This window comes from Salvelinus namaycush, chromosome 4, assembly GCF_016432855.1.
Source record: "Salvelinus namaycush isolate Seneca chromosome 4, SaNama_1.0, whole genome shotgun sequence".
Lineage (NCBI taxonomy): Eukaryota > Metazoa > Chordata > Actinopteri > Salmoniformes > Salmonidae > Salvelinus > Salvelinus namaycush.
The window spans coordinates 52,968,840-52,982,099 of record NC_052310.1 but is presented as its reverse complement, the minus strand read 5'-3'; the positions used below and the strand labels follow the sequence as shown (position 1 = coordinate 52,982,099).

At 42.2% G+C, this 13,260-nt stretch overlaps 1 protein-coding gene across 4 annotated transcripts in view; it reads right to left on the bottom strand.

The window, feature by feature from the left end:
* The window catches only part of LOC120046610 (equilibrative nucleoside transporter 1-like), a 56,806-nt gene that overhangs the window by 14,104 nt on the left and 29,442 nt on the right, over nucleotides 1–13,260 (bottom strand). Inside the window, exons 1-2 of one of the 4 annotated variants that reach the window (XM_038991982.1) lie at nucleotides 9,672–9,757; nucleotides 7,590–7,687 (exon numbers count right to left, since the gene is read on the bottom strand). The exons of 1 other annotated variant lie outside the window; for it this stretch is intronic. The gene's annotated coding sequence lies outside the window, so the exon portion shown is untranslated. Of the gene's footprint in view, nucleotides 1–2,502; nucleotides 2,528–7,589; nucleotides 7,688–9,671; nucleotides 9,758–13,260 lie in introns of those variants that run through there. 2 more of the 4 variants (XM_038991981.1, XM_038991983.1) reach the window with 2 other exon arrangements.

Below are 13,260 nucleotides of genomic sequence, written 5' to 3'. Positions count from 1 at the left end.
GAGAATGAAATCGACTTGTTTTTTCCCCTGATGATCTATATTTTTTATTTAATCAAATCTAACAAAATGCAACATTGTTATACGTTCATAACTTTTCCACATCGTATCTCCAATAATTGATTTACATTTCATTAGGCAGGTTCATCACCAGCCAGTTACAATCCAATTTCCTGACTAACTATTGTTATTCGCCTAAGTGATACTAAGGAAACCCCTACAGATCCAGCTGGTATTTGATCTCAAATATCCATTTATGGTTAGGCTACTTTTTTGTTGTTTAATGACCAAATAGAAAGAAGCGCATGTCACCAATATGACATCTCAGACAAACATCCATTTCTATTTTCTACCTACTACATTTGTAACCGAAATATAAACCAAGTTCTTGCTTACCAGGAAAATGGTCTTAATTTAAGATAAGCAGCATATATAGGCAACAATAGAAATACCAGTGGTTATAACTGCTGCCATTATACCAAACCACAAAGTAGCCTATGCAACTCCTGCATTTCATAATATGACGCAAAAAGCCAGAAGACGACCTTCAAAACCTTATCAAGCACAATACTGTCATCAACAAACCAAAACATTTCAGCCAAATATGCACATAACTCAAATGTATCATACAAGCCAGCCACAGATTCAGTGTACTGTAATCAGCACCATTTTCTTCTGAGAAATATTTATTTTGAATTACACTTGGTTAGAAAAGTGCAGGGTTAGCCTAAATCCAATATTTTATTTACTGAAAGGGGGGGATTAGGAACAGAATTTCATTTTATACATGGAAGAAAAACCTGGTTAAGAGGTGGTCTCCAAATAACATCCAAACGTCCTTCCTATCCCAATATTCTCACTGGCCCCACCCATCCTAACTCCTCCCATAGCAACTCTTCAACCACTCTTTGAGAATAGACATCTATACACAGATACTTCTGTGACGTCTTTGAGTCTCTCAAACAAAAAGCCCAAGTTCACTGTACACAGATGGCTGTACAGAACTCCAAGCATCCCAACAGCCAAAACAGGTTTAGGCTATCTCACAATGCATCTCATAAGCATTGCCATAAGTTATGGATACCTTTAAGGAACAGACTCTCTCCTCTTTAGATGAAAATGTGCCTAATAGATAATGGAGTTGTCATGAGGGAATGCACTGTCATTGGTTAAGAGTATTGAATGCAGCTCATTGTGAGTGTTCTACACTGGACAGTATTTTAGACTGTCTCACTGGGATCACATGGGAACCCACAATCCAATAATCATGTGGACTGTGTGTAATGTAAGCTATACATGTGAGCATACTTATTGTTAGGGCGCATTGTAGAGGAAGACAAACACTGTAATGGCTCTGCTGCTGCGTTTAATTATGATGTTACCAAGTGGATTCTCATCGTGTGCTTGGTTCTCAGAGAATGTTGTCTCCAAGGATGTGAACGGTACAGCGGTGCACCCTTGATTTTTCCATTATTTTGGCTCTTATTTTGCTTAACCCCTAGAGTCAAAATTGAATTAGCAAAATAAAAACATCCATCTGTTTAAGCTAGAGATGGCTTTTTTTTTTTTTTTTTGCCTTGTCTGCATCTCAATCCACCACATCCACTGATGTTAGCATCCCCACTTGTGGTGAAAGGTGGCAGAGCTACAGCGGTGTTTGTAAGACCATAAGACATCCTGAAAAATCAATCTTCTCACGAATGTCTGGCCTACAAAACACTATTTTTTTGTTCAAATGCAACAATTTCAAAGACTTTACTGAGTTACAGTTCATATCAAATTCAGTCAATTTAAATGAATTCATTAGGCCCTAATCTATGGATTTCACATGACTTGGGAATACAGATACCTTACAAAAAAAAGGTAGGGGCGTTGATCAGAAAAACAGTCAGTATCTGGTGTGACCACCATTTGCCTCATGCAAATGCATCTCCTTCACATATAGTTGATCAGGTTGTTGATTGCGGTCTGTGGAATGTTGCCCCACTCCTCTTCAATGGCTGTGTGAAGTTGCTGGATATTGGCGGGAACTGGAACACGCTGTCATACACGTCGATCCAGAGCACCTCAAGCATCCTCAATGGGTCAAATCAAATTTTATTGGTCACATACACATGGTTAGCAGATGTTAATGCGAGTGTAGCGAAATGCTTGTGCTTCTAGTTCTGACAATGCAGTAATGTCTAACAAATTCACAACTACCTTAGACACACACAAATGTAAGGGATGAGAATAAGAATATGTACATATAAATATGGATGAGCGATGGCCGTGCGGCATAGGCAAGATGCAGTAGATGGTATAGAACAGTATACACATGAGATGAGTAATGTAGGATATGTAAACATTATTAAAGTGGCATTATTTAAAGTGACCAGTGATACCTTTATTAAGTCCATTTATTAAAGTGGCCAGAGATTTGAGTCTGTATGTTGGCAGCAGCCTCTATGTTAGTGATGGCTTTTTCCAGTCTCTCAGTCCAAGCTTTGATGCACCTGTACTGACCTCGCCTTATGGATGATAGCAGGGTGAACAGGCAGTGGCTTGGGTGGTTGTTGTCCTTGATGATCTTTTTGGCCTTCCTGTAACATCGGGTGCTGTAGGTGTCCTGGAGGGCAGGTAGTTTGCCCCCGGTGATGCGTTGTGCAGACCGCACTACCCTCTGGAGAGCCTTGCGGTTGAGGGCGGTGCAGTTGAGGTATCTGCTTGGTGTTAGATTCTGAGCTGTAGTCAATGAACAGCATTCTTACATAGGTATTTCTCTTGTCCAGATGGGATAGGGCAGTGTGCAGTGTGATGGCGATTGCATCGTCAGTGGACCTATTAGGGCGGTAAGCAAATTAGAGTGGGTCTACGGTATCAGGTAGGGTGATATGATCCTTGACTAGTCTCTCAAAGCACTTCATGATGACAGAAATGAGTGCAACGGGGTGATAGTCATTTAGTTCAGTTACCTTAGCTTTCTTGGGAACAGGAACAATGGTGGCCATCTTGAAGCATGTGGGGACAGACTGGGATAGGGATTGATTGAATATGTCCGGTAAACACAACCAGCTAGCTGGTCTGCGCATGCTCTGAGGACGCGGCTAGGGATGCCGTCTGGGCTGGCAGCCTTGCGAGGGTTAACACTTAAATGTTTTCCTCACGTTGGCCACGGAGAAGGAGAGCCCACAGGCTTTAGTAGCGGGCTGTGTCAGTGGCACTGTATTGTCCTCAAAGCGAGCAAAGAAGTTGTTTAATTTGTCTGGGCGCAAGACGTCAATGTCCGCGACGGGATTGGTTTTCTTTTTGTAATATGTGATTGACTGTAGACCCTGCCACATACGTCTCGTGTTTGAGCCGTTGAATTACGACTCTACTTTGTCTCTATACTGACGCTTTGCTTGTTTGATTGCTTTGGAGGGAATAGCTGCACTGTTTGTATTCGGTCAAGTTTCCAGACAGACGCCTTGCCATGATTAAAAGCGGTGGTTCAGTTTGCATTCAGTTTGCGCAAATGCTGCCATCAATCCACGGTTTTTGGTTAGGAAAGGTTTTAATAGTGACAGTAGGTACGACATCTCCGATGCACTTGCTAATAAACTCGCTCACAGAGTCAGCGTATACATCAATGTTGTTGTCTGAGGCTATCCGGAACATATCCCAGTCCACGCGATTGAAGCAATCTCGAAGCGTGGAATCCGATTGGTCAGACCAGCGTTGGACAGACCTGAGCACGGGCGTTTCCTGTTTTAGTTTCTGTCTGTAGGCTGGGAGCAACAAAGTGTAGTCATGTCAGATTTGACGAAGGCAGGGTGGGGGAGGGCTTTGTATGCATCGCGGAAGTTCGAGTAGCAATGATCCAGAAAGCTACCAGCCCGTGTCGCGCATTTGATATGCTGATAGAACTTAGAAAGGCGTGTTCTCAGGTTAGCCTTGTTAAAATCCCCAGCTACAAAAAAAATGCAGCCTCGGGATGTATGGTTTCCAGTTTACATAGAGTCCAGTGAAGTTCTTTCAGGGCCGACGAGGTATCTGCTTGGGGGGAGGGATATACAGCCGTCTGTGACTATAATCGAAGAAAATTCTCTTGGAAGATAATGCGGTTGGCATTTGATTGTAAGGAATTCTAGATCGGGTGAACAAAAGGACTTGAGTTCCTGTATGTTGTTGTGATTACACCATGAGTCGTTAATCATAAAGGCATACACCCCCACCCTTCTTCTTACCAGAGAGATGTTTGTTTCTGTTGGCATGATGCATGAAGAAACCGGGTGGCTGTACTGACTCCGACAACGTATCCTGAGTGAGCCATGTTTCCGTGAAATAGAGAATGTTACAATCTCTGATGTCTCTCTGGAAGGCAACTCGTGCCCTAATTTCGTCCACCTAGTTATCTAGAGATTGGACATTGGCGAGTAACATGCTCGGGAGGGATGGATGGTGTGCTCGCGTTCTGAGTCTGACCAGTAGGCCGCTCCATCTGCCTCTCATGCGGCGACCGCGTTGTTGTGGGTCGGCCTCCGGGATTAGAGCCAATGTCCAGGGTGGAGGTCCGAACAAAGGATCCGCTTCGGGAAAGACGTATTCCTGGTCATAATGTTGGTAAGTTGACATCACTTTATATCCAATAGTTCTTCCCGGCTGTATGTAATAACACTTGAGATTTTCTGGGATAACAATAAATAATACATTTTTAAAAACTGCATAGTTTCCTAAGGACCTGAAGCGAGGCGACCATCTTTGTCGGTGCCATCATGTTGAAATGTCTGGTGAGTATGCAGGCCATGGACGAACTAGGACATTTTCAGCTTCCAGGAATTGTGTACAGATCCTTGCGACATGGGGCCGTGCATTATCATGCTGAAACACGAGGTGATGGCAGCGGATGAATGGCACGACAATGGGCCGCGGGATCTCACAGGATCTCTGTGCATTCAATCTAATAAGACCAACTGAGACTGTGTCACATGGTTAAAGCAGGAATCAGATTGGTTGTACCCAGCTCCTGTTCATTCTGTCTCACTCGGTTGAACAAGTCATCAAAGAGTGCCAGCTGGCTGGCGTGCCCTTCTGGACGGAAGCCTGTCCCCGTGCCTGATCAACTCTGAGCCACAACACAAAACTCCACTTTGTCCTGAGCCAACGACACTTCATTGGTGCCACTCAAAAGAAAAAAACTGATCGTAAGTATTACTATTGCAGTAACGTAATTGCTGGCGCATAGAGCCCGGTAACACTGTACAACAAAATGGGACTTGAAAGGAGTGTGGTTAAAATCAAGGTGGGAGAGGAGCAAGCATGCTATGAAAATCAACATTCAAAGTAAATGTTCAATCCCATTGACCATACTACTTTTTCCCCAATTGATTCCGAGTTTCGGCATTTAAAGTTTATATGTGAGAATAATTTTTAAGATGTGTACTTTCCGATTTTTTGTACTCACTACCTTGTTTAAAATCACTTCATTGTGGACGTCGTGCATTGACATCCACAATGTAGGGGGGAGGTTCTAAGGGATATGCAAGATGGTGATGGACTGATATCAGCCAATTAAAACCAGCGGTTGTTTCGTTCGCTCCTGCCATAGACTTCCAGTCGAGTTCCATTCTGAGGCTCTGTGAAACCAGATGGTGTTCGACAGAGAGAGCCAGCTGGTGGACAACATTACTATTGCAGTGGAAATTGGGCTTTATGACTAACATTATACCCTTATGTCAAGTTGTAAAACTCATAAGCCAATCCTAACTACTTCTGGCCCTAAGGAAAATACTGACTGACAACTGTTGAGATTAGAAGTTGCTTTGCCCTTGTAGTCACCCTATAAATCTAAAGCCGTCCCATTACCATCATTCCCAAGAGATCAGACAGTAGTGAGAAAGCATTTTGAAGTAGTGCAGCGCTCACCCTTTACGTTAGCATAGAATGGGGTCTATATGATCTTGATTACACCACCAAATCGAGGTGGACATGAGGGCATTGTACTGGATTAGCTCTGTGACTTACATTCCCAGACCGTGTTCTCTGGCTATAGTGTATGGGTTATATGACAAGATGAAAAGAACCGCACTCTTCACCATTTCCCAGAAGTTTATATAGTTTTACTCTTATCACCGTGTGACTGTCATAACTTCATCAAGATTTTAAAAGACATGCTCAGGAACTTGTGTGCAAGTCTAGCAAGATGCACACACAGCAGAGCCAGAGAGCAATGACGTGGTGCACATCATTCGGGGACCACTTTTGGCTCGTGAGCGCTACTTTCAGAACTACTGCCTAGAAAGCATACAAAAGTACCGGTTAATCTCTTTAAGGGAAAAAATCAATACTACTCCTAAGAGAAATTGTCCCATCCAAAATTAGCAAAACATTCCAGCAAAGAAGCAACAGATACCTCTTCACAAAGAATATGAAATAATAGCAACAGTATCAATGTTTTTCCATATGGTGCAAGTCATCCCTCTGATTTGTGGGCAGTTTGCGAGCAGTTCCACTCAGGGGATAAATCTGGTGGAACTATCAGAGCTTTCCCTGCCTTCACCCCACTACCCAACTTTGGTGACAGGACACACTCCCACTCACCAACACACACACCCTCTGCATGCATGTACTTCAATCCTTTACAATCCTGTTTAAACAACCAAAGGCGCACGCTCACATTTATCATCCAAAATCTAGTTCCTTCTCCCTTTCCAGGGATCTGGTTGCTGAATCTGACATAAGGTGGATCACCATGTCAAAAACAATGTGGGTTCTTGGAATAGCCTGAGGGATGGTGTGAGGGTTGGTTTATAACAGCCACGGTTGGGCCTGTAATAGGAGACTGGTACATACGGTACTGTGGCGTGTCTGTGGGTTGCTCATGCAACCAACACACAGCCAGTCACCCTGACAGGCACTACTTCCAAACATCCCAACATAGAGCCCCTTTATTATGACAGTTGGCTATGAGTGGTGTGAACATAAAAATCCTATTGATGGCGAGTTCTCAGTAAACTCCCCATTGTTAGTTTCTCTCCTGCTTCGGATGGGGTACTTTGGAAATAAAAGCCTGGGCGAAATACATATTCAGTTCATCAGTTCCACATGACTGAAATTGCATTTAAATCAGCACAGCAGGCCTAGGTAACACAGTTGGAAGTGTTAGATACTTTGACAGACAAAGGCGTGGAGATGAACCCAAGTCTTTGGCCTTTGGCTGAGAGAACAGAGAACATGTCATGAGAAAGCCAGTGAGAAAAATAGAATACTAAAAGTTGGCATGTGTGTATAGTGCAGTTAAATTCAGCTTTGTGCAGATAATTCAGAAGCATGTGATAGTATCAGTGTTCTTTCCCACCTGGACTATGGACACACAAGCCATTACTGTACTGCTCTTCAAATCCAACTTTATTTTCATAAACATTTCGGAATGACAGGAAACCTGATGGCATTATTTTTATACCTGGAGGATACTCAACGTTTAACAGCTCATAACCATTCAAATAGATATTATTTAAACGCAATCCCTTTTGATAAATGTATCCTCTGCATATTACCTAAACTGCCAACATATTAAACCTACTACTTTATATTATAGTTTATTATACACTTCAAGGGTTGGTGGCAGTTACCTCTGAAGAGTGGAAGGCAGGTGAGCAGTGCACTGTGGTGCCAAACCAAAGCAGATGTCCTTTCCTTTGGCCACAGACGGGAGAACTGAAAAGAAAAGCTGCTCACAGAAAAGGAATACCAGGGTCACCAATCGCATTGTTATCAATTACCCTCCCTTTCTGCTACCAATTATTTCCTGCCCCTAAAAAAATACTAATTGAACAATGCTACTCCAACTCTCTGAAGATGGACATTAGCTACTATGCATTTAGCTAAATGTTTAGATAAAAATGCACTGTGTGGCCATTTCACACAGGAGTGAAACGCTTTTGCTGTCTGTTCTCGCTCACTCAGTTAGCTGCAGTTCATCAGCTGTTCATTGGCAGTTCTTGCTACAACAAAGAAGCCATTCTCGTGCTCCACAGCCAGGACTGTCAAGATGACACAGAAATAGCACTGACACATGTGAACGACAGCACGCACAACGACAAGCGAGGAAACACTGGGCTAACCATGCTTCTATAGTTAGACATGCTATTAGAACAGGGTTTCCCCAAACTTAGTCCTGGGGGGTACGTTTCGGTTTTTGCCTTAGCACTAGACAGCCGACTCAAACAATCAAAGGTTGATGATGAGTTGGTCATTTGAATCAGCTGTGTAGTGTTAGGGCAAGAACCAAATCATGCACGGGAGGGAGCATGATGATCGAGTTTGGGAAACACTGCTATAGAAGACTTGGCTATGGTCTATAGACAACTCTTCTGGGAATCATTTAAAGTAAAGTAATGTTTGTCATGCTCGATACACAATTATAAACTGGGTGGTTTGAGCCCTGAATGCTGATTGGCTGACAGCCATGGTATATCAGACTGTATACCACGGGTATGACAAAACATTTATTTTTACTGCTCCAATTACATTACTAACAAGTTTATAATAGCAATAAGGCACTTCGGGGTTTGTGGTATATGGCCAATATACCACGGCTAAGGGCTGCGTCGTGCTTAAGAACTGCCCTTAGCCGTGGTATATTGGCCATATACCACACCCCCTTGTGACTTATTGCTTAAGTATATCAAACGACATGCAAACAAGTTTCAGCATTGGCTAGTTAGCCAACTGACAAGTCGGAAATGACTACTAATACGCAACTAGGCCTAATGCTTTGAATACACCGACAGTGTCTTTGCGCAAAATAGTACGCAGCATCATCTGGATATGTATGCAACTAAAGTTCAACATTCATTTTCTACTACCGTTTCTGTCAAGTCATATATGCATACAGTTTGACGCATACCTTAGATAAATCCAAGGTATGCACCACACCGACGCACTGCAACTGCAAGGCAGCATTTCATTGGAAATTAATGTAATTCTGGTGTACCAAAATGCAAGGACGCCGTCGGTGTGTTCGAAGCCCTAGAAAGAAGAAAAACTCACAACAATTAAACAACGCAAAACAATAACTGGACAGCTAGCTTGCTGAATTAGATAACAGATGGGTCGGGTGTTAAGCCAGACACGAACCAACAGTCCCCATTGCCTTGTTCTTGTCACATTAACTTTCCTTACTGCTTGCATTTTGGTACACCAGAATTACATTCATTTCCAATGAAACGCTGCGTTTGCGTTGCAGAGGCAGTTGCAGTGTGTTCGGTGTGGTGCATTCGTTGGTAGACGCCTTGACAGAAATGGTAGCAGACGGTGAATGTTTAACTTTTGTTACATATATATCCAGACGATGCTGCATAGCGCAATGACACTTTCGGTGTGTTTAAAGCGCAAAAATTGGCACTAAATTTAATTCCAAATCACGACAAAGAGTTTCCTCCAACAAACCATAAACGTTTGTCAGCACCAAGGCGCAGAAAAAGGTATGAAAACCCGAACAAAATTACACTGTAGGAGAATGTTTCAGCTAACAATTGCCATCACTCATTCGTAAACAATGTGCAATCATAAATTGTAGCCTAATCTGACGCTATACAAGTTACTGCAATATTTTACTCATTTGTAAACTATTCTACAACTGAGCTATGAATGTATAAGTAGTTCTCAGCAAAAAGTTAAACAGTTCAATGCTATTTCTACTGGAACAGTACCTTAGCGCGAGAAGAAGAGTACCAGTAGTCTGTCCTCAACCCGGTCAAAATTCAGGATGTCGTGAGGAGCCGCACATGCAACCCCCCCCCCCCAACTCGTGACATGCAGCAGCACTGATTGATGACAGAGTGGTTCCCAAACTTTTTTTTAAAGGAACTCAGTCAGGTTTTCCTCTTGTCGTGTCAGTCATTGCAGACCTAAGAGTGCTATTTATAACTTGTCAGAAATGTCCAGTTTAACTAGCCCATGTCAGCTAACGTTTTTAGGCCATTGATTTAGTTGTAATGTTTGAGTCACTCATATCACATGAACACACAAGACATGGCTAAATGTGTAGAATTACAGGAAATTTGCTTTAAAACGGCACAATATTATCTAAATTGACAGACATTTCAAACTTAAAAATAATAAAGAAGACTTCTACAATGCAGTCACCGAGAGATTCACCCTGAAAGACAGATGAATGGGCAGCAGGTAGCCTAAAGTTAGTGGTTAAGAGCGGCCAGTAACCAAAAGGTTGCAGGTTCAAATCCTAGGTGAAATATCTGAATGTGCCCTTGAGCGAGGCACTTAACCCTAAATGCTCCGGTAAGTCTCTCTGGATAAGAGCGTCTGCTAAATGACTAAAATGTAAAGCAATGGACTTCATTTACAAGTTAAAAGGGCAATTCTCCCACTTTTCAACATCATATTCATTATCCCCAGGTTCTACATATGTGAAAACGGGCGTTTTTATGATCTGTAGTTAAAAAGAAGAAAGATCCTAAAAAATGCTTCTCTTTGACACCATAGTGTAGGATTAAAAAGTAAGAAATACTGTGATTTTCTAAATCTGCAGTTTCTAGCCAGAGGGAGGGTATTTTCTTGCTCCCCATGTCACCGTGAATTTCATGAAGTTGAAAATCACTTTTTTTTTGTTTTAACTTTTGATGATGTCATCAGGTATAACTTTCTAACTTTATATTTCTTTCTACAAAACCTAGTAATGCGCCGCTTTCTCATATGTAGACACTGGTGTTGTCCTGTAGATCATGAAAATTAGTTGGTAAAGTTGCCCTTTAAGGTAGGTCTAAATGCCTTTTTTTAGGGTTAGGCTACTGTTGAATGAACATGAGAAGAATAGTGCTGTTGTCCATTCAGCACCACATAGTTAACCTGTAGGCTATCATATGAGCGGCCCCCAAAGTATGTGTAAAATGAGTAAGCTCAAGTAAGCTGTTCTAATTGAAAATGGCCTTCATCACATTGGGGAGATGTCGAGGTTAGAAAAACCCTTGGTGAGGACCAACGGCCCTGCAGTTTTATTCACTATGTCCACATCTATGTTTATGCTAGAGAGCGACCAAAAGTGTTCGTGGTTGAACAAACAGACTTGTTATCATTCCTCTTTATCCAAATAAGAAATGGGAAATGTGAAACCATCTGCTTCGATGGAGTCCTCGCCAAAAACCTGAGAGCGTTGAACTGCCATAATACAAGCTTGACTGAGCACGCACAGGATCTACACTAACTAAATCACTCCATTTTATGTCTTCATAGTGGATGATGTTTAATCATTGGCCATTATCCAGCAATCAAACGAGTTGAACAAGGAATGAATGATGAAAGACCTCCCATTGGGACAGTTTACACAAAACTACATGGGGTGCAGAGTATAGGGCCCCCATACTCAATTGGCGGACCATGGTCCGGATCCGGACCCAGAAGGGGTCAATGTGCACCACGGGTCCCGACTACAAGTGTTTTTTTTGGGGGGGGGGGGGGGATCTCGGTCGGAATTCAATCTCTGGTATCATATAAACACACACAGGACATGGGAACATTTGTACAATTGCAGAAAATTAGCTTTAAAACAGAAAAAAAATAAAATGCCCCATGGCAAAATGTGTAGAATTGCAGGAAATTCACTTTAAAACTGCAAAAATGTCTCTCTGCCAACAAGAGGGGTGTGAACAAACCCCCACCTCGCAACCCATGTGACCTCATCATATGGGTTGCGAGGTGGGGTTTGTTACTACGGCAATAAATTACAATAATATTGAGTACCGCTGGTGTAGGGTATGTCCAATAGCATTACCTCATTACATTAAAAAAATGTTTGTTGTAAATGTTGTTTTCTCCAGTTGCATCAAGTATCGCGTGGACTTGGGTTGATGCGTATCGCTATGTTGGGTTTGTGTGTGTCACAAATTCTACATTTCATGTCTGATTGATTTGATTGGCAGCAACACATACAGTTGAAGTCGGAAGTTTACATACACCTTAGCCAAATACATTTCAACTCAGCTTTTCACAATTCCTGACATTTTAATCCTAGTAAAAATGTCCTGTTTTAGGTCAGTTAGGATCACCACTTTATTTTAAGAATGTGAAATGTCAGAATAATAGTAGAGAGAATGATTTATTTCAGCTTTTATTTCATTTCCAGTGGGTCAGAAGTTTACTTACACTCAATTAGTATTTGGTAGCATTGCCTTTAAATAGTTTAACTTGGGTCAAATGTTTCGGGTAGCCTTCCACAAGCTTCCCAAAATAAGTTGCATTTTGGCCCATTCCTTGACTTTATTGTCCTTAAGCCATTTTGCCACAACTTTGGAAGTATGCTTGGGGTCATTGTCCATTTGGAAGACCCATTTGCAACCAAGATTTAACTTCCTGACTGAGGTCTTGAGATGTTGCTTCAATATAGCCACATAATTTTCCTCCCTCATGATGCCATCTATTTTGTGACGTTCACCAGTCCCTCCTGCAGCAAAGCACCCCCAAAACATGATGCTGCCACCCCCGTGCTTCATGGTTGGGATGGTGTTCTTCGCCTTGCAAGCGTCCCCCTTTTTCCTACAAACACAACAATGGTCATTATGGCCAAACAGTTCTATTTTTGTTTCAACAGACCAGAGGACATTTCTCCAAAAAGTACGATCTTTGTCCCCATGTGCAGTTGTAAACCGTAGTCTGGCTTTTTTTATGGCGGTTTTGGAGAAGCGGCTTCTTCCTTGCTGAGCGGCCTTTCGGGTTATGTCGATATAGGACTTATTTTACTGTGGATATAGATATTTTTGTACCTGTTTCCTCCAGCATCTTCACAAGGTCCTTTGCTGTTGTTCTGGGATTGATTTGCACTTTTCGCACTAAAGTACGTTCATCTCCAGGAGACAGAACGCATCTCCTTCCTGAGCGGTATGACGGCTGCGTGATCCCATGGTGTTTATACTTGCGTACTATTGTTTGTACAGATGAACGTGGTACCTTCAGGCGTTTGGAATTTGCTCCCAAGGATGAACCAGACTTGTGGAGGTCTACAATTTTTTTTCTGAGGTCTTGGGCTGATTTCTTTTGATTTTTCCATGATGTCAAGCAAAGCGGCACTGAGTTTGAAGGTTGGCCTTGAAATACATCTACAGTTACACCTCCAATTGACTCAAATTATGTCAATTAGCCTATCAGAAGCTTCTAAAGCCATGACCTAATTTTCGGGAAATTTTCCAAGCTGTTTAAAGGCACAGTCAACTTAATGTATGTAAACTTCTGACCCACTGGAATAGTGATACAGTGAATTATAAGTGAAATAATCTGTCTGTAAACAAT